This window comes from Geotrypetes seraphini, chromosome 1 (assembly GCF_902459505.1).
Source record: "Geotrypetes seraphini chromosome 1, aGeoSer1.1, whole genome shotgun sequence".
Lineage (NCBI taxonomy): Eukaryota > Metazoa > Chordata > Amphibia > Gymnophiona > Dermophiidae > Geotrypetes > Geotrypetes seraphini.
In genome coordinates this window covers 172,049,409-172,071,652 of record NC_047084.1, presented here as the reverse complement: position 1 = coordinate 172,071,652, position 22,244 = coordinate 172,049,409, and the positions used below count along the sequence as shown (strand labels likewise).

The 22,244-nt window shown below is 41.1% G+C and overlaps 1 protein-coding gene across 1 annotated transcript in view; it reads left to right on the top strand.

Moving 5' to 3' along the window:
• The first annotated feature begins 532 nt into the window (after nt 1-532).
• FSTL5 (follistatin like 5) overlaps nt 533-22,244 on the top strand; it is an 865,201-nt gene continuing 843,489 nt past the window's right edge. The window contains exon 1 of the mRNA XM_033941548.1: nt 533-556. The gene's annotated coding sequence lies outside the window, so the exon portion shown is untranslated. The remainder of the gene's footprint in view (nt 557-22,244) is intronic.

Genomic DNA, 22,244 nt, shown 5'->3' with positions numbered 1-22,244 from the left:
CTCTGACTTTCTTTATTCTTTTCAATCCTATTAATCTAGACTTCATGCACATTTGTTTTTAGGTAGCAGCCCTCCCCCATCCCCCCCCCACACTCTTGCTGCCACTTTTTTGATCCAAAGTATTTTTGACTTTAAACATCTAAATGTCTCATGCATAGGCATACTGTTTGCACAGCTCTTGTCGCTGCTCACAGTACCCCTCGTATTCTCTCTCCCTATGCAGCAGTGCTATTGTCTACACAAGCACTTCACTCAAGCCGTTCATTAGCGTGGAAGTAAAAAAAAAAAAAGGGGCTATCGACATAACTACGCTCCTTAATGTATTCCTTTTTTTAGTGCACACTGCGGAGACCAAAGATGTGTGCTCAACATGTCCTCGGCGCCTTCATGTTTTCTTTTAACTTCCCCGATTCTTATTTGCAGAGCTCGCGTCGCTGCTCACCATGCCCCTTGTCGATCCCCTTTCAGGGGGAAGCCAAAACTGACTACAAATATACGCATGCGCGGGCATCCCCAGTTCGTTTTACTTTGCAGCGACCGCGAGCGCCAGAGCTTGGTGAGTCCCTATATGCTAGCAACAGTTTTTGTACAAGGGGAGGGTTTTTTATAAGTTTAAGAAAAGGGGGGGTCTCTTTCTGAATGCAATCTCTGCTGTTTTCAGTTTTGCTATTATGGATTAGGTAAGACCTTGCACCCTTTTCTTAAGCACACTTGCAAGCAGTATAGGAGCATGACTTCATGTGCAGTTGCCTAAAACATCTTCTGAAGTATATTTCTGTTTGCAGTTCTAACTCCAGTGCTTCAATTCGGGCTGCAGTTTAGGCATTGTAGGGAGTTTAGAGGCTTGATGTAACGGCAAGGTCTATGATTGTTAAGGTGTTCTTATGTTGCCTTGGAGCAATTCCTTAGTAATTGATCATTTTGTCATGACGGTCCCAACGTTATCCTAAAGCATGTGCACCCACATTTATTTTAACACTAATTTAAGAGCTCTAGTGGCCAAGTCCCTCTTCCCCCCTCCCCACCACAAAAAAAGTGCTTGCCTTTTGGCTTCTTAATAAAAATCATGTTAAATGATATCGTTTTCAGGGCTGTATTATAAATGGCAGTGCGTCTAATAATTAGCTCTAGATTAAGCAGCCGTAATCCCTAAATTCGTGCGTTCAGTTTCCCGCATGCATCCTTTTCAGCGTGTGAGAAATGCACTATGCTGCGATTCTGTCTGGAAGAAAGGCATTACAAATGCATATCGTTTACTGTAGCCACTGCAAAACTTTAGAACTTCAGAGCCATTAAAAAAAAAAAAAAAATGCATTGTTGCTGAAAACATAGGATCCTGCCCTTATATTTTCATATGCTATTTTAGGGTGAATTTGAATATATTGCTCTCCTCGTGTCTATTCTCTGTCGACGTTTTTGAGCACTTCGTAAAAGTTTTTTTTTTTTTAAGTCCATCCACTCTAGTTCTAAACCGAGACGAAAAAAACCTGTATATAATAAAAGAAACAAATAACGAGAATTTTAGGAACTGATAATGTGATTATTTCTCCGGCGTCTTTTTTTGTTTTTTTTCCCATTCTGTGTTAGTGTTGGAACAGTTCTTTCTTTCCGAGGCATCAATCGGAAACCTAAAGGGGAAAAAACAAACATGTTCTCTCGGGATTACTACAGGTGGCAATCTATTACTGTTTATTCTTCCAGTAAATATATGGGTAAATCGTGCTTACTGGTTGTGTGCAGGCAGCCTCTCCAGCTGAATTCCAGAGATCTGGATGTTACTACTTGTGTTCAGTTGGTGGCATGAGCACGCTTCTGTTATCACTGCAAATACTTTTTTTTCCAGCTTCACAGCTGAGGGTTTTTTTTTTTTTTTTGGTTCTTGTTGTCAGGTTTTCTTATAATTTGGAAAAGTTCGAGAGTCTTTAGTCACATGACAAAATATCAGATAAAACCTCGGTATTTACAGTCAAAAGTGTACATTTTCTTAATTAGAATCTCGGTAGCTCCAGACATTCAGCACAAAACGCTGGTGACAATAGTTTATTTGAAAGGTTTTTAATTAAAACAGGATAAGCAAAGCAGCAAAATGTCTCAAACTATCTTAACACCTAATGGATACATTTGATAGAGCTTATAATTTGATTTGATTGTTAAATCGTAGCCTATTTGGTTCATTATATTAAATTAATAAATAGCTAATAATTGATTCAAGTATTTTTTTTCTGTATTTCTGAAATTAAAAAAAAAGTGGAAAAGTGAAAGAAAAACTATTAAATCTTATGAAAAAAAAGGTGATAACTAAAATTCAGTTTTGCATTATTTGAGTTTCTAACCATTCTTACAATATCCCATAATAGCCATTTAGTGCAGAATTTTCAAAGTACTGTATATAACTGCAGCTGTTAGTTAACTTTAGGGTAAAACAAATTATTTCATAAATGCCTTACATTTTTGAAGTTTCTGGGATATAATATCGGCTTTTTCTGATAAAAATGTAATTTTAATATTTTATTGTCAATTTTTATTGAGCTTAACACAGCAAAGAGACAGAAGCATACACAGTGATAAGTGAAGCTCAAATTTTCAAAAACACCCACAGACCACCTCTGAAACAGAGCACTTCACCACTCCCACCATCCAGCCCCCTTCCCTCCTTCCTTTAATATTTTATGATACCAAATTGTACCAATAACTTCTAAGAGACATGCCAATATTTATATATTAAAAATATATATATAAAAAAAAAATCCATGCAGCTAACTCTAAATCTTAAACTGTTACAGCTAAGTCAGTCTTGGGCATCTAAAACTCTCTAGGTATTGTGGACTTTTTTTTTTCCTATTCTGTTAGTACAAATGCTTAGAAGTGAGTGATCATAATGCTGGTTCCAAACATTCTTCATAGTTTAGGTTCTGGTTTTAGTAGAACCAGAGTATCCAAAAGTGTTTCAGTTAAGTTTAAGCAGCCATCTTCCCCCTATTTTATCAGTCTCTCTCAAATATTCCATCATTAGGACGATAAATATCTCTGCAGGCTTAACATTCTGTATTATTCATATGTTGATACTGTATTATTTTTCCCAGTCAGTACTTCTATTCTGAAAATGTATAGAGGTAGGGTATTTTTTTTTTTTTTTAATTCAAATAAGGATGGATGAGAGAGATTTGAAAATTAACCCTGGAAGACTAAAATTCTTTGGTAGGTGGTAACCAGGAATAAGTCTTCTGACATACCAATTATAGCAGGCTTTCAAGTACTTCAGTGTTGGAAAATCAAGCTGGTAGAAGTCTACTTGGATTCTTGTTTGATTATGGGTAACTAGATATTCGACCAAAGAAAGTTTATGGCAAACATCAACATTGTCATATCAGATACTACTTTAAAATTACAGGTAACGGTGCAGGCTATTATCTTGATTGATAAATAGATACTCCAAAAAGTGCTCCATTACAGGTGTCTTGTTTGTAGCTGTTGCAGAATATGGCAACTAAGATGGTCTTGGAGGGATCATTTATGTGTATGATAGGACAATTCCCTATTTGATAAAACTTTGCTGGTTGTCTATAAGAGAATAAACATCAAATTTGTTATTTCTATATATGAAATTTTTATATGGCCTTGCTCCATTGTCTATGTAGAACTGTATACAGAATCTTAAGACTGAAAATTTAATATGAAGTATCCATACTGTGGTGGGGGCTACTGAAAAGTTCTAAGCCCAACCAGCCAACTTTCTAAATTCTGAGCGTTATTTTGCCACTGTCGCTGGGGAGGGTTTATTTTATTTCATTAAATGCCAATTTGCGGAAACAAAATTCTATGGGTTCCTTTTACAAAGGTACGCTAGCGGTTTAACGCGATTAATAGCGGACGCTAAACCGCCGGACGCACTAGCCGCTACCGCCTCCTCTTGAGCAGGCGGTAGTTTTTGGCCAGCGCAGGGGTTAGCACATGATGAAATGTCACGCGCGTTAACCCCGCTAGCGCGCCTCTGTAAAAGGAGCCCTATGTGTTGACATTATTTTAGATCATTGATTGAACCATATCCATATCATTCTCTTCTTGGTTTCGTTGAGAACTTTTCAGCATCCCCTCATAGTGTGAAGAGTTTGTGTCTGGTAACCAGAGCTGAGATTGTGATGTCATAATGTCTCATTCCACCAATAAGAGCCAATTTCATCAGTGATGCCACAATGGTTTGATTGTCCTATACTTGGCTCACTTTTATTATATAAAAGGGGATGCTGAAGTTCTCGGCCCAACCAACCAACTTCCTAAATTCTGTGCCTTATTTTTGTCACTGTAGCTGAAAAGAGTGTAGTGTTTCATTAAGAAACAATTTGCAGAAACAAAATTCTATGTTTTGGCATTGTTCCAGATCATTGATTGAACCATATCCACATCATCCTCTTCTTGGTTATTGCCACCCATTTTGTAGGTGGTAAGGGCTCACACACAGTCCATACACTGAGCAGTTAGTGTGTAGTAATGTAGCTGTGCTAACTGATTTGGTCCCGGATGCACTAAATGCACCATGCATCCAGGGCAGGATTAACCAATAGGCCAAGTAGGCATGTGCCTAGGGCCCAAAATGGTCAGGGTGGCCCGAAGAAGGAGGGCATCAACATTGTTTTTTCCAAACGGCGATGGGCCCCTCCAGCATCGATCAGCAACGCGGGCCCCACCCCGATCGGCAACGTGCCCCCCCCCCCCCATCAACGGAAAGTAAGACAAGCAAGTAACGCGGGTAAGAAAGGCAACAGGAACTGTAATTGTGCAAGCGGTGCTGCTTGCCCAAAGCTTCCCTCTGACACAGCTTCCTGTTTCCGCCTGGGCACATGGTGGGGTGGGGTGGGGTGGGGCAGAGGGCCCAGTGTACTTGGGTGCCTAGGGGCCCTCGACGAAAAACTCCTGCCCTGCATGCGTTTCAACAATCGTCTCTTTAAACTGGTTTAATTTACCAACTGATGCCCCAAACCATGAAACAATTCCCGGCAGGAGGGACCCACTCCCTAATGCTGGCAACACCCCCCCCCCTGTATATTTAAAAGCAAGGCTGGCCAGAAGGATGCCTACTCCCTCTGGACAACAGGCATGCCTCTTCAGAATGGTAGGCTTTCCCCTTCCTGGTGTATCCTGGGATGTACCAAGGAGGGGCCAAATGCCCTGATTGATCATGGCATCTAAGGCCCCTCCCATAGGAGGGGCTTTAGGCACCAGGGCCAACTGGAGTCTTAGGCCTCCTTCCCAGTGCATTCTGGGATACACTGGGAGTAGCCCAAGACTCCAATTGGCCACATATCTAAAACCACTCCCACAGGATTATAGGTGCAGTACAGATTATATGCTGATGACATTGTAATTTTTTGCCCTGTGGGTGAAGATTGTGGAATTCAAGTGTGTTTGAACTTTTATTTGGAGAATATTGTACAATGAATGAGTATGCATGGTTTGCAATTGAATGTTAATAAAACAGAGGTGTTAATAGTGGGGAGTGACAAAGAAGCGAGATTTGGAGCATGTGAAGTTACCTGTGTAAAAGGAGATGTTTTGTGTTGGAAGTTTGGTTAGACTCTGCACCAACAATGGGATATCAAATTTGAAGCAATCTAGATGGGATATGCCCAATTACATATGTTGTATAGGGTGAAGCCAATGTTAATGCTCTAGGAGTGTGGATCTGGTATCTATCATAATAAAACCCTTAGCGCGCATGCACACTTTAAACTCCGTTCCTCCATGTGTCTGTGCTTTGTGCTTCCGTGCCACCACATGCGCAGTGGAGTAGAACTCTGCCCGCGGCGGTTCCCCCATCGCCCTCCCTCGGTGACACTGCGAGCCCAGAGCCAGTGCGGTTCCCCCAACGCCCTGCCTCGGCGACGCTGCGAGCCCAGAGCCACTGGCGATCACCACGGCGGTGACTCACCCCTCCCGCCCTCTATCTGTCTGCCCAAGAAAACAAACAAACAAAAAAACCCCCCAAAAAACAATCGCTGGCACGTCTGGGGAAAGGAGCGCTTTCAGTTGTGGCAGGGAAGGGCAGGGCTTCTCCTTCCCTCCAAACAACAACAAAAACTCCCAATGCCAGCGGCTATGACCCCCCCCCTCAAAGTAAACTCCCGTGGAGCAAGGGAAAGGGGGAAATCACTAACAATTGTACAAAGAAGGAACCTGCAGGTTAGGCGGTCACCTGGGGGCAGGAACAAGGAATATTTGGGTGGGGGAGGAAAGAGATGCCTGAATTGGAGTTGGAGCCCGAGTTGGTGAGGTGAAGAGAGACATGGGATAGCCACTAGAGAGAGAGGCTTTGGGTGGATGAGAGAAGCAGGCATTTTAAGGGCACCACCTCGGTGAGCGAGGGCTAAAGGAGTCCTCCCCCGCCCCGGAGAAAGTGAAAGTGCAGAGGAGTGCGGAAGTGCATGATGGAGCTCAGTTTGGCTCTCCATGGCCCAGCAGTTCGAGCTTCCTGTGGAGTAAAAATCAGGCGGCGATCCAGCACCAAGGGGAGACGTGATGGGTTTGCCCATTGTGTAGCTGGGCAGGTGTGTGCGAGCAGCTGGATTGAGGAAAGGGCAAGGGATCCCTTAGCTGGCACAACTGGAAGGCAGCTTCAGTGAGGGTCTGAGCAGGGAGGGAGAGAGAAAGAAAGATAGACATCTATTCTAGCACCTGTTAATGTAACGGGCTTAAACACTAGTTTATAATATCTTGAGAATCTTCAAGGAAAGCTGTTAAGTCCATGGGAGTGGCCTTAGGGATTTGGCCAATCAGTCTTGGGCCACTCTCAGAATGTACTAGGAAGGATGCCTAAGACTCCGGTTGGCCCCGGTGCCTAAAGCTCCTCCTATGGGATGCACAGGGAAGGAAAAGGCTCACCATTCTGAAGAAGTGGGCCTGCCAGCTAGAGGGAGTAGGAATCCCTCATGTTGGCCTTCCTTTTAAAGGTATGGGGGGGGGGGGCGGTGGTCATGGGTTCAGGGGGTTGCTGGCAGGAGGGAGTGGCCATCTCTCCTGCTGTGGACAATGTGTGTGTGGGGGGGGAGGGGGTTCAGGGGTGGTGATGGGAGGGAGAGGGTATCCCTCATGGGGGCCAAGGGTTCCCTGCTGTGGCTTCTGAGTGGATCGCAACATAGCAATTTCCTTACCACTGTCAGTTCAGCGGCCACATCTATTTGAAATGTAGGCCAGGATTTCAAAGACCTATATTTCAGGTGCCTACTACAGCACTAGGGAAATGCCTAGGGCTGCTTAAGCTCGCCTAAGGCCACTTCCGTGTGAAACCACACCCAGCCTTGGGTGAGCTTAAGCATCTCTAGGCACCTCTCAGCACCCGCGTCAGTACAGTGTAGGGTTTGTTTGTTTTAGAAAATGTGCATCCTGATTGGCTGGTTTAGACAGTGGTAGGACGCCTACCGCCACCTTCAATCGGGACACCGTTTATAGAATTTGGCCCTAGGTCTAGTGACTACTAAGGAAGTTTATTTACAGGATACATGGAATTTAAATCTAATCTAATTTTCCATTTGTGTGTCGCACAAACCTGTGCAAGCACTAGGCAACTTCTCTAGAAAGGGGAGAGAGGGGAAAAGGCAGGGGAGAACTGTATCCATGGAGAGTATGCTTAGGTCTTTAATTTCTCAGACAATAGCCTTCTCCATGCAGGTGACAGAGAAATTTGAAAATGTGGATTCTGGTCTTATTGGATAAACATGTTTCAGGGTTGGAAACACAGGTTTCTAATCTGCGGGCTAATTCTGTCTCGGTAATGAAGGATTCACAGTTTACATGAAAAAAATAGTTAGAGATGATGGAAAATGCACAGTGTGTGCAACCTGTGCCAGTTTAATTTTTGTTCAATTTATTGTGTCCAGAGATTCTTATCTTAGAGGTACTGGGTTTGTCAAACTCTGAAACAATTCAGTTGAATGATTGCTATTATTTACCACAAAGGAAAAAGCTTCAAGATGATCAACAGGGCGAGGATTAATTGTTAACCTCTGACGAGGGTATAACAGCTTTCCTTGAAGAATCTCAAGATATTATAAATATCAGATCCATGTTCCTAGGGCACTAACATTGACTTCAACCTATACAACATATGTAATTGGGCAAACCCCATCTGGATTGTCTTCAAAATGTAATATCCCATAGTTGGTGCAGAGTCTTACCAAATTCCAAAAACCACAGGTAACTTAACCTCCGATACATTCGCATGCCCTAAATCTCGCTTCTTTGTCACTCCCCATTGTTTAACACCTATGTTTTATTAACATTCAATTGCAAACCATTCATACTCATCCATTGTACAATATTTTCTAAATAAAAGTTCAAACGCACTTCAATTCCACAATCATCTTCATCCACAGGGCAAAAAAATAAAAATGTCATCAGCATATAATCTGGACTGTACCTCTAATATTTGAAAAATCAGTCCTAGTGATCCAAGAAAACCCCTAAAATTTTAATTGTAAGGTGGCATTTCAGACGGAAGTGTGAAGTGCAGCTCCGTGCCTCACCGCTGGTACTCCTTTACCCGGCTTTCATTTCTGACTTTGAAATTCCCTTGGCAAGTGAGCTCTCGTTATTCAGAAAACTGTTTGCCTAGCTTGCATCAATGGGCAAGAGGAAAGGATCCTTTTGGCCAGGACCTCCGGTGGCTGGAAGCTCAAGACTCATCCAGACGATGCTGGATGCTGTAGTAGCATGTCAGTCTCAGGGGATGTCCCAGACCTAGGGAGGATTGCAGAGTACATCAGCAACCCTCAGTTCGGATCGGGCTTCTCTGAGCCTGATACAGAGGCAGCCTTCGCCCCCAACTTGAGGGAAGAATCATGACAGTGGAAGCGGCAACCCAGCTCTTCCAAGAAGGTAGACAACTGGGTAGCCCCGGAGGAGAAGTGGAAGACAATCTACCATCAATGTCCCCCACTGCTGGAATTGGTAAGAACATTCCTTCTTTTGACTTCCAGTTTGGGGATTTAGCTCAACCTGCCAAAATCAACTTAGACGACCTGTGGAGGGCAATAGTCACTATTGACTCTAACCTCAAGAAGGCTATGACTGTGGTTCGTGCAGACTATGTAACTATTGGCTCTCAGGTCAAAGTTCATGGGAATAAGTTAGAAGAGCAAAGTGAGTCCATAAAAAAAGCATGAACAGATTAATCAAATAAAAAGTGTGGAGACAGAGATACTTAAGGAAAGATCTGTTTTACAGAGAAAAATGGAATTAATAGAAAATAAGCAGCGGAGGAATAATTTAAGGCTTCTTAATTTTCCAAAGTCACCCGTAATTGCTTCGCTAATGAAGGCACGGAAGTATTTGAAGGATATTTTGTTAATCCCAGAAGAAAGCCTTCCTTCAATAACTAGAGCACAATATCTATCTATGAAAGTTGGGAAAAAACAGCTTGCCTCCACTCCGGGTGGAAAAAGTCAAGTACATCAGAGTGAATTAAATATTACTAATTTTCTGGAAGACTCATTTGATGTCATTTAGACACATGAGTGATAAGTTTCTCTGCTCAAATATTCGCATGTTTCCCGATATGTCTAGAGAAACTCAGAAAAGAAGAAAGGATTTTCTTAGCTATATAGGCCTAGGGTTTTGGCCTTAGACACTTTTTTTTGTTTTAAAATTTCCTGCTATATGTCTTTAGAAGGCAAGAATTTCCTATTTTTTGAGCTCAGACAACTAACTATCTGAATTTATTAGAGCTAGAGAGGGAGGGGAAGTCATTATTGGATCTATGTATCACCCACAGTGTAATGTACCGGCTGTCTGGGGGTCAATCTAAGTCCCTGATCCTGTCTACAAAATTATTGTATCTTTGTTTTTCTTAATAGTTATTTTTCCTTGGATCCCAGTGGTGGACTAAATAAGTAATTAATCTTCAGTTTTTTGATGTTGTATCTAGTATATTTATACTTGATGGATATTATTTCCAAATCCTTCATGCAAGTACATTGACTTGTTGTTCATTGTAAAAAAAATTTGAATAGTAATAAAAAAAAAATCAGTCCTAGCTCTGCCATATATGTATTAAATAGGGCTGATAAGGTAGACCCTTGTGATACCCCTCTTCACACAGTCCTTAAGTCAGCCACTGCAGTACCACTTTTTACTTGAAAAGATCTTCCATTTAAATAAGATGAAAACAATTCTATGCAACTTATGCATGTAAAGTTGTAGCCCATCTAGAAACTGATTGGAATATAAATCATTCAAATAAATAGTCCCTAGCCAAGATGTGGTCAGCTACTAGACAGTCTCCCAAGGCTTGAATATGAGAAGAGATCTAGGATTGCTCAAGGTAACTTTTTTTAATGTACCTGAACCTCAAATACGCAGAGGCAGCCATGGATTTTTGAAAGCAAAGAGCTTGATAAGGAACTGGCATTCTGAGGCAATCAAGACGCAAGACAAAAACAGTGCTCAATTATATTGCTGAACAAGTAAACAAGACAAACAGCAGGAAACGGGTCCAGAGGCAGGGCAGAAATCCCCCAAGTCTGCACTGGATTGGTCCCCAATTAGAAACATGAACTAAGATCACTAGAAATGCAAGACACAGCTAGGAATAGGCTGGCTACAACCAGAATACCAAGAGGCAGAAAAGTTCCTCTTGGAAAACAGATGCTCTTTTACTTTGGTCACTGGTTTAAGGCTGTCTTATGCCTGTCAACTGTTAGAAATACTAGAAGACAAAAGAAAAAAATATTAATTTTTTTCTGTTTTACCTTTTGGAAACCATTTATGTTTTTCATGCCATTTCAAATGAATGTGCATACCTAGTACTTCCAAATAGAAATAATGAATAAGGCTTCCAAAATAACTGTTGCTATGGAGGTTACCTCACGGCACACTGCAATTGTATCACCCTCATTTGGACTTGTTCATAATCCACATGTTTCTCCATAGAACCCATAGGGACCTCTGAGGAAGACAGTATTGGGTCCTTGTTGTTTTTATGTGGATTACGAAGTTGTATCCTCTATAATAAAACCCTAAGTGCACATGCGCACTTACAATGGCGTGATCCCTGCCTTCGTGATGTGTAGCTCCATGGCAGTGTTTGACGTGTTCAGCTGGAGCCTACGGTGGTTTGTGTGCGGCAGACCCTTTTCCCTTTGTGGACCTGGGGGGGTGTTTGAAGCGGCGGTAGGCCAGACGGTAGGTAGCAGCAGCGGGGGCCGGTACAAGGGGGTGGGGGGAGGGCTTCAGCTTTGGCGCTGGAGGAAGGCGGGCAGGCTAGCTAGCTTCGGGGGAGGGGGTGGGACAAAGGCTGGGAGGCAGTGAAGGGGAACATGGGAAGGGGCACTGGGGGTACTAAGGACATGGGAAGGGGCACTAAGGACATGGAAAGGAGGCACTGGGGGCACTAAGGACATAGGAAGGAGGGAGGGAATAGAAAGGGACAATTGTTGGGCCTGAGTGTAGAAAGCGGCCAAAGAGAGAGAGAGAGAGAGACAGAAAGAAAGAAACAGACAGCACAAAAGGAGATAGAAAGAAAGATAGACACATTTACTCTAGCACCCGTTAATGTATCAGGTTTAAATACTTGTTCTTAATAAGTCTTCATCTTGGACATCAATTCTCCACAGAGTTTTTGGTTTCTTCCAAAATAACCCAACTGTGTGTTAATTAATAAAATCGAGATAACTTTGTCCACATATTTTGGGCCTAGAAACAGCTGACTCGGATATCCACTTAACTGAATAAAAGCAAAATATCTTTTTAGTCCAGTTAAACTTGAAACCATGCCTCTAAGAATGCTTCTGAAACCTTCTTTCATTCAGCTAACTTTTGGTATTTACCAGCTCTGAATATTAAAAGCAAATTAATTATTTCAGGTAATACCTAATGTTAACTGGACACATTCTTTGCATTCTAACTCCACTGTTTCTGTTCTTCTGCACAAGGACAAATTCTACGGAGATCATTGAATCCCATTGCATTAGCTCAGGGGTAGGGAACTCCGGTCTTCGAGAGCCATATTCCAGTCGGGTTTTCAGGATTTACCCAATGAATATGCATTGAAAGCAGTGCATGCAAATAGATCTCGTGCATATTCATTTGGGAAAACCCGACTGGAATACGGCTTTCGAGGACCGGAGTTCCCTACCCCTGCATTAGCTTTAGAAGAAAAAACTGCCTCTTTCATACCACAACAAAATTGGACCTCTAAATATTTAATGCTACTGACTCCGTTAAATGGGAGTTGAAGAAAATAACTGTCTGCACAATGACTAGTTTAATGAAAGAATATTTGATTTTTCCCAGTGCAATGTGGTTGTCAGATAAGTATGTTTAGGAAATAGCACAATTTTTGCAAAGTACATATTTTAATGACAAACAAATTGCCATTAATGCATATTTTTATAATCCAACACGGCTACTTTGCTTGTATTAATATGCTTTGCATCTCACTGAAAAGTACCGCATTATGAAAATAGAATCCAACAGTTTGCATTTAACCTTACTTGACAGCTTAATTTCTGTGACACTATTTTGAAATTGCTCTAAGGGGTTAAAATGTGCCATTTGATGCTGGGAGTCAATGGGGATAAGAGCAACTGCCTAGTAGCTACACAACACCTAAAGCTCCTACTAGGAACTGGTGTGATGGTGTATGGTGGGGTTGTTCTTGTCAGGGGTGAGATGTGGAAGGATAGTGCTGGAGTGAATTTCGATGGGATGATGGGGTGGGGAGGTAATGTAATTGCAGGTATGTGGGTGGGTAGGTTAATTTATTTCACCACCACAACCTTTAAAAGACTGTGGGCCAAACTTAGGGCCCACTTTTATATTACATTGCTGCAACCAGAAATGTGTGGTGATCCTAGTTTCAATGGTACAAAGAAATTTACCAACCCTTTACTAATCTGCAAGACTAATATACCACAAGTTCATATTGTGATAAAACACAATACTTTACAACAGTTTAGTAACTATTTGCCTTAGCAACTAAATCATAGAACTTTTAGTTGAGAAAGATGTGAGACTGGTCGTGTTCTGTAACCAAAGGTTATCTGAATAAAATGTGCTCTTAGAGGAAGCTTAATGGATTAAAAAAAATAAACATTTTTCATTTATTCATGTACAGTTTTGTCACTTTGCGTTGTTTATTTGGTTTTCTTCCATTTTAGAATATCGCATTTCATATTACTGTGCACCATTGTTTATGCTAAGATGAGTAATGTGTGCTCTGTGGACTTAAATCCCCAGAGAGCTTTGCTTCTTCCAGAGAGCTAGGCTGCAGCCACAGAGCTTAAGCTGGCCCCCATTCTTGTGCAGTCTGAGAGAAGACAGTTGCCATTTTTGTGGACCGCATGGATAAATGGGAGCCTGAGTATGGCATTGTTCCCCCCTCTAGATTTTTCATTCTTTATTTCTAACAATCTAATACAGCTTAATTTTATATCCAAGTCTGGAGAATGGTGTTTTCCACAAGGTGTGGACACGCTCCCTTTTTGGATAGGGAATTCTGGTAGAGTGAGAAGATTCTGTGACAGTTGAACTACTTTGAAGTCATCATTTGTGAGTGTTTATTCTTTACTTCATGTTATTAAAGAAAGTTGCTCAAGAACTACAAAATCTGGCTGATAACCCTTACTTCTGTAATCTCAGTGTTAAGGAGCTCTTACAATTGCCAATATAACTTGGAGGAGTTTTTGCTTTCAGTACAAAACCTGAGAAAATCCACGGTAAAAACTGTACAATAAAGCTTTAGCTGTATAGTGAGGCTTAGTCGGTACAACTAGTGTGATACATAAATTTAGGCACCAAGTTGGTGAATGAGAGAGTAATGCCTGTAAAATCTAGACAAACAGTACTTATACATTCAATGCAGTAAAAATGTGCACGTACTTTTGCCTATTTGAACCAAGCTCTTCGTAATTTAGGCCATTTGGTTTTCAAAGCTAAAGACACTTCTCTTCTGCCTCTTGCAGGTCATTGTGAGCAAACATGCTACAAATAAGCAACTACCAATTTGCTCTTTGGATTTCTCAGGTTGTATTTGAGTAGCACCGCCTGCATTCTCTTGTGTATCACCTTGTTGCATGTAAGAGATGTGCTACCATCTGTTTTCTAATCTACTTATACAAAGCTGACAGTGAGAATTTTGACTGTTTTTTGGCCTAAGCTTCATTGCAAACCCACGAGCTTAACTTGTGCTGCCTGTTATGCCCAGTTTAAGTAAGAAAATAATGCAAAAGGAATAAAGATAATAAGTCATAAAATTAAAAAAAACAAAATCTCTAGTAGTAGATGCAGCTTATAAATGCAAAGTCTATAAACAATGCATTGAGTTTTTTCATAGCTGGAAAAATTCCCTTCAATACTGAAGTTTTTTATAGTCTCTGAAAAATTATTTTCTCCCTAGACAAATGGACTGAAATCTGTATGCAGACCTTTTCTCATGATAACTTTTCTAACATTATGTATGCAGAATAGAACAAAGGTTTACTGAAATTTCCAAAAATCTGTGTTGGGTATATTAGCAAAAGGAAGAGAATAACGAGGCTGTTAGGTTCAATAAACCTGTAGTTTTAAAATAGCCAAAAGTTCTATTCAAAAAATGCAAGAAGCTGTAGAAGGAAATGGGCAAAATTTTCATGAGGACAAAGGGAGATAGAAAGAAAGGTTGGTTATACTGGTAAAGGAGAGTAGAAGATACTTACTTTAGATCAGGGATCTCAAAGTCCCTCCTCGAGGGCCGCAATCCAGTCGGGTTTTCAGGATTTCCCCAATGAATGTGCAATGAACATGCACATAGATCTCATGTATATTCATTGGGGAAAACCTGTAAACCCGACTGGATTGCGGCCCTCAAGGAAGGACTTTGAGATCCCTGCTTTAGATATACAGTAGAAATAAAAAGTAGGGTTGTGCTTGCTTTATTAAACATGTAAGATAGATTTTATGTGCCTGGATTACACTGGACAACAAATTTTTCCAAAGTTTTGCTTCCTTAAAACTGGTGATTATGATTAGACCCCCCTTCAAAATAAACACAAATATAAATTCTCACTGACCTGTGTCATGTAGGAATTTTGAAAAACATGATGGTATCTATCTTTAATTGACTAACATGTTTCTGAAACGCTGTGATAGTTTGCCGTGGTAAAAGTGTCTTCCTGTTTGTACTCTGTGTCCGGTCCAACAATAGTCAGCCAGCATTGATGGATTCCATTTGCCCTGATATCTTTTTCCATAGTGGCCATGTCCTGCTGAAACATTTTTACCATGTCTGTCGCTGACTGCACCAAGATTTGCAGGGAAGTCGTTCCAAGTGTGAATGCATAAAGTCCATCTTCAGTTACATGTTGCACTTCATGGTTTTGTATGCTCTAAGAAGTTTTTCAACCAGTTTGGCGCTCTTTAACTGCCAAGAAAATTTTCAATGACATCTTTGAATGCTTTCCAGGTGATTTTTTTTTTTTTTTTTTTTTTTTTTTCCCCTCTGGCCTAACTTAACAGGTCTTCAAATCTCTCATCATTGACGTGTCTGATCTATGAACCAACAAAAATTCCTTCCTTAATCTTGGTGTCGGTTATTAATTGCATTATCCCGAAAGTATAACAAAAAAATTGCAAAAATGTACTTTTTTGTTAAAATGGTATGTGATTTGTGATTGGCAGCCAAAAATCTGTAAGATAAACCCAGAAGTGTTAAAGAAGCAAAAACTTTGATGTCCAGTGTTGTTACATGCAACCGGAAGTTGCGTCAGAGGAGAAGCTTCCGCACACACACACACGCGACTGCAGGCAGGCAGGTTTTGCCGGCTTCAGTAAGTTTTTTTTTTTGGATTTTTTTTTTAAACGAAAGCGCCGTGAAGGTAAGGGGTAGAGAGGGAGATAGATTTGGCTGTAGGGAGGGAGGGAGGAAACCATGTGTGATCGGTGACCACGCGCCTTCCCTCCCTTAACTGTGGGGACAAGGCCATTCACCGCTCCCACAGTGAGCACATTTATCCCCCCCACCGTTTTGGCGGGTTATCTGCGGCTAGCTGCGGGTAACTGCCACTGTGTCATTCTCTACTCTTCACCTCAACTGCAGGGAAGGGGGCCAGGGTGTAACTGAATCTGCCCTCCTGGAGCCTGTGCACAAGGGAGAGAAGCAGGAAGAGAAAACAAAAGTAAGCATGCTATTTTTCTGTTCCTAAATCCTAGCCCTTAAACTACTTTAGTTGTAAACTGTCTCAAGGGAACTTGTCTGGAGTACAAGTACTCCTTAAGCCATGCATAAGTGTGTATGTGTTTGGAATGTGTTCCATGAAACAGAGTGGGTGTAAGAATGCAGTGAAACGTTTAGTCAGTTTGGGGAACTTACTGAAAAGCTGGATGGATGATGTGGCCAGTACTGGTGCTGTGAGGTTATAGTTTTTGAACTTTTTGACAGGAAATTTGAATTTAAGTGATAATTTGGTGAGAGCTTGACTGTGATTGGCAATTTGTATGAGATCCAAGGAATGTTAAAAGAACTTGTGGTTCTATGCTGGCTGGGGTAAAAGTGAAGTGGCTCCAGAGGTGCTCTTTGGGCTTCACATTTGAACAAATTGATTTTGAAATGATAGCTTTAAAAAAGTACTTTAAATTTAAAGAGAAATTAAGAAGAGAACAGAGAGTCATGAGAAGAAACTGGTTTTATTTAAAGGCAGAATTGAGCAAAGGAATTTTGATTAAAGGTTCATTCTCTGAGAAACTAATAAATTCAAGGTATTCCTAATATAAGATTTTCCAAGAAATCTGAATTTTTAAGCTGAAAACCATTTTTCCTCAAACTAAGAACATAAGAAGTTGCCGCCGCTGAGGCAGACCAGAGGTCCATCCTGCTCAGCGGTCCACTCCCCGCGGTGGCCCATCAAGCCCATTGCCTGAGCAGTGGTATATATCTATCTATACCCTTCAATCCCTTTTTCTTCTAGGAATCTATCCAAACCTTCTTTGAAACCATTTAATGTGTTCCTGTCTACCACAGCCTCTGGAAGCGCGTTCCATGTATCCACCACCCTCTGAGTGAAGAAGAACTTCCTAGCATTTGTTCTAAACCTGTCCCCTTTCAGTTTCTTCCGGGGGCCCCTTGTACTTGTGGTGCCCCTTAATTTGAAAAATCTGTCCCTGTCTACTTTTTCTATGCCTTTCAGGATCTTGAAGGTTTCTATCATGTCTCCTCTAAGTCTCCGCTTTTCCAGGGAGAAAAGTCCTAGCTGCTTTAATCTGTCGGTATATGGGAGATTTTCCATTCCCTTTATCAGTTTAGTCGCTCTTCTCTGTACTCCCTCTAGTACCGCCATGTCCTTCTTGAGGTGCGGCGACCAGTACTGGACACAGTACTCCAGATGCGGCCGCACCATTGCACGATACAGCGGCATGATGACTTCCCTCGTCTTGGTCGTGATACCCTTCTTAATGATACCCAACATTCTGTTAGCTTTCCTTGAGGCCGTGGCGCACTGCGCCGATGCCTTCAGTGTTGCGTCTACCATCACTCTGAGCATGGGGCATTGACGCCATTTGTGAAAGCTTCAGGTTTGAAAATAATTCTACATGCAAAATGACACCAGCGCAAGGTTTTAAAATTATAACCAGGATTTATTGAATTATTGGTTCTATTTTCCCATTATTAGATCAAAGAAACAGCATAATTGCTTACGTTTGCGCTCATGGGAGATCATCATCGTGGCCAAAGACTGGCCTTCTCACAATGGTCTCGTCTTTCTATCTCATTACAGTCTATTATATAACTTTTGGTTTAGTGACATCATCAAGTTTGACGACCAATAACATTTCTATGGGTGGTCTTAAAGTTTAGACAAAGAAACATTCCTCCATGTTTAAAAGTTATACAAAGTTTTCAGAAAATTACTTTTGATTTCTGAATTAACATTATAACATTCAAGAGAATCTATAATGTTAACATGGTAAATTCTCAGTCCTTCCATGCTGACAAGTTCTGAGCCTTAAAGGAAAAAAACTCCTAAGCTGACAGATTCAAATTGCATGGCCTTACACAGAAATCTTACTCAGGAGAAAAAGGTGGGGGTGAAAATCCCCATTTGCAGCTTGCTCTTTCAAACAAAGAAGACTGACAGCAAGGGAACGGGAAACCATTAACTTTATTTTTCTTTTTCCAGAGACAAGAGAAAAAGTTAGGGCAGAGCAAAAAAGACAGAGAGAGACAGAACTGGAGTTTAGAAAGACATAGCTGAGAAACACAATTTCTTTTTTCTTTTCAAAGTAGTTACTTCAGATAGGCACTGAAAATGCAGAGGGAGACAAAGAAGAAGGGGGGGGTGCCCTCAGCCCGTTTTTTCAAACAAAGAGACGGGTGAGGGAAACTTTTCAAAGTCAGATTAAAACAGACAGTTTTCTTTTTCACAGAGAGAAAGAGTTAGTTCAGAGACAAACTTAGACACACAGCCGGAGAATATATATTTTTTCTTCAAACTCAGAGGAGACCTGCTCTCTACTGGGCACTTCTATCTTAATTTTTTAGCACTGCAAGGGATTTTTTTCTTTCTTTTGTTCCTCTTTTATTTCTAATTTTTTCTTTTTCTTTTTCCATTAATATTTAATTTCCACTAACTTCATATCCCTCTACCCACAAATTTATTATGTACAGATATATACAAGCATGCTCCTTATTGTTAAATAATATTTTTTTTTATTATTTTTAATTTTTTTTTTCTTTAAACAGGCGTAATACTCACAATTTTCCAGTTTTCCGGTCCCGTTTTATCTCTAATTTCCGCCATATTCCTGCGCAGCCAGTCAACCTGTGACTACCTTTAGTTACACAACCATGCGAAATCTCTAAAGTTCCTAGAGTTTCTATGAATAACCTATAAGCTTTTTCAAGGCGTCAAATTAGTTAGTTCCCGGGTTTTCGGCACCAAATTGAGCATGGGGCATTGACGCCATTTGTGAAAGCTTCAGGTTTGAAAATAATTCTACATGCAAAATGACACCAGCGCAAGGTTTTAAAATTATAACCAGGATTTATTGAATTATTGGTTCTATTTTCCCATTATTAGATCAAAAGAACAGCATAATTGCTTACGTTGCGCTCATGGGAGATCATCATCGTGGCCAAAGACTGGCCTTCTCACAATGGTCTCGTCTTTCTATCTCATTACAGTCTATTATATAACTTTTGGTTTAGTGACATCATCAAGTTTGACGACCAATAACATTTCTATGGGTGGTCTTAAAGTTTAGACAAAGAAACATTCCTCCATGTTTAAAAGTTATACAAAGTTTTCAGAAAATTACTTTTGATTTCTGAATTAACATTATAACATTCAAGAGAATCTATAATTATTAACATGGTAAATTCTCAGTCCTTCCATGCTGACAAGTTCTGAGCCTTAAAGGAAAAAAACTCCTAAGCTGACAGATTCAAATTGCATGGCCTTACACAGAAATCTTACTCAGGAGAAAAAGGGGGGTTAAATCCCCCTCTCCTCTCCCTGAAGCATGGGCTTCCAATGCCCCCCTTCTCCCTATTCTTGAGACTGACTCTAATCACTTCCAGATGTTGTGCTCAAGATTTTTTCTTAATGTTTCTGCTTATAAAACCATTTATATTTCCACATATCACATCCATGGGCCCCAAACATTCATAATTTCATTCATATCTTGGCCATTCATACTTCATACATTTTATATCTCAGTTTGGAATATGGAATTTAATATGCTTTTCCTAACTAGCCTGAGCACATCTGTTAACAATTATAACCACGAGGCTAAAGGCGGGAAACTGAACAAAGAACAGAAACTATTCACTGGCACAAGATGCTGGCCTAAGACAGGACAGTTATAGCACATACAAAAGAACCTAAAACTGGACTCCATGTAATCATGTAATCATGATTTCCACTATGATTTAGCTCAACAGCAAAGTACACAAGAAAACACCATTCTTTTCCTTATATTAATCTTTAGTGTGTTTTTTTTCTTCTGGCCTTAGCTACATTATATTTAAATGTTTTATTCACCTGTTTTTCCGTACGCTTCTATTTGGGCGCAGTCCTTAACTAACACAGATGTTTGTCTAACTAGAATTACCCAGAATCATACGAAAAACTGGCGCTACAAAAATACTGCACTATCATGCTTCTGACATTCATTTCATCGTACCATAAACAGCGCTAGCCACGAGCCACGCGCCACGCGCCACGACTCAACTCCCAGGTCTCTCTCCAGGTTACTGACCCCTAGTGGTGTTCCCCCCATTTTGTAAGTGAACATCGGGTTCTTTTTCCCCACGTGCATGACCTTGCATTTCCCTACGTTGAAGCTCATTTGCCATTTTTCGGCCCACTTTTCCAGCTGCGTTAGATCCTTTTGGAGATCTTCGCAGTCTTCCCTCGTTTGAGCCCTGCTGTATAGTTTGGTGTCATCTGTAAATTTTATGACCTCACACTTGGTTCCCACTTCTAGGTCGTTTATGTAGATATTGAACAGGAGTGGTCCCAGCACCGACCCCTGTGGAACTCCGCTCGTGACCCCTTTCCAGTCCAAGTAGTGGCCCTTTACGCCAACCCTCTGTTTCCTGTTTGCCAGCCAGTTTTTGATCCATCGGTGGACCTCCCCTTGCACCCCGTGGTTCCATATCTTTTTGAGCAGTCTCTCGTGTGGTACCTTGTCGAAGGCTTTTTGGAAGTCGAGGTAAATGATATCTATAGATTCCCCTTTATCCACCTGGCTGTTCACCCCCTCAAAGAAGTACAATAAGTTTGTGAGGCAAGACCTACCCTTGCAGAAGCCATGCTGACTCGGTTTTAGCTGCACATTGTTTTCGATATATTCACAGATGCTGTCCTTAATCAGTGCCTCCATCATCTTTCCAGGGACTGAGGTCAGGCTCACCGGCCTGTAGTTTCCTGGGTCGCCCCTTGAGCCCTTCTTGAAGATGGGCGTGACATTTGCTATTTTCCAGTCCTCCGGGATCTCTCCGGTTTTTAGGGATAGGTTGCATATTTGTTGGAGTGGTTCCGCTATTTCGTTTTTTAGTTCCTTGAGTACCCTTGGGTGAATGCCGTCCAGACCTGGCGATTTGTCGCTTTTTAGTCTGTCTATCTGCTTGAGTACATCCTCTTGGCTTACCTTTAAATTGACCAGCTTATCATTTTGGTCTCCTATTACGATTTCCTCGGGTTCCGGAATGTTGGTTGTATTCTCCTTCGTGAAGACTGACGTGAAGAACTCATTTAACTTGTCAGCTATCTCTTTCTCTTCTTTTACTACTCCCTTTCTATCTCCATCATCCAATGGTCCCACCTCTTCTCTTGCCGGTTGCTTCCCCTTGACGTATCTAAAGAAAGACATGAAGTTTGTTGCTTCCTCTGCCAGTCTCTCTTCGTATTCCCTTTTTGCTTTTCTAACCAGTCGGTGACACTCCTTCTGGTGTTCTTTGTGCACTTTTTGGTTCTCCTCTGATTGGTCTTTTTTCCATTTTCTGAATGATGCTTTTTTGTCGCTTATCGCCTTCTTCACTGCATTTGTTATCCCCACTGGGTTTTTTGTTCTATTTTTTTTGCACCCTTTCCTGAACTTGGGGATGTACAGGTTTTGTGCTTCGTGCACAGACCCCTTGAGTAAGGTCCAGGCTTTTTCTACGGATTCCATCTTTCCTATGTTGCCTTTGAGTTTCTTTCTCACCATTTCCCTCATGGCATCATAATTTCCTTTTTTGAAGTTGAGTGCCGTCGTTGTGGTTCTTTTCCCCTTTGATGATCCAATTTCTAGCCTGCACTGGATCGTGTTGTGATCGCTGTTACCTAGAGTTCCTTTGAATGATTAGAATTTGATGGTAAATAAAATATCTGCAACTGTGTTAATAAAGAGGAGTTAAACTAAGGGGTCCTTTTTACTAAGGCACACTAGCGCACTAAATATCTAAAAAGATGAAGAAAATTTTGGATGTAATTTGTCTGAGCTAGCTTATTGAGAATGAAATATTAACTTTAACTGTCATGGAATGTTGGATATCGCATCTCTGCTGGAGCCTTAAACTACAGTATTGTAGTGTTCCTTTAAAGGCACTTTGATTTGATTTTAACATTGAAATATCTAATATTGGATTTGGTGGCTTGGCTGACACTTTTTTCAATTGGATTGAGTGAGTGTGATCATTAAACTGAAGCACTTTAAGCTTGGTGTGGGAGGTTTAACTCGGGGACTCTAAAGTTTATTTTATTTTTCTTCTAGCTAGTTATACAAGGCCTCTTGACTCA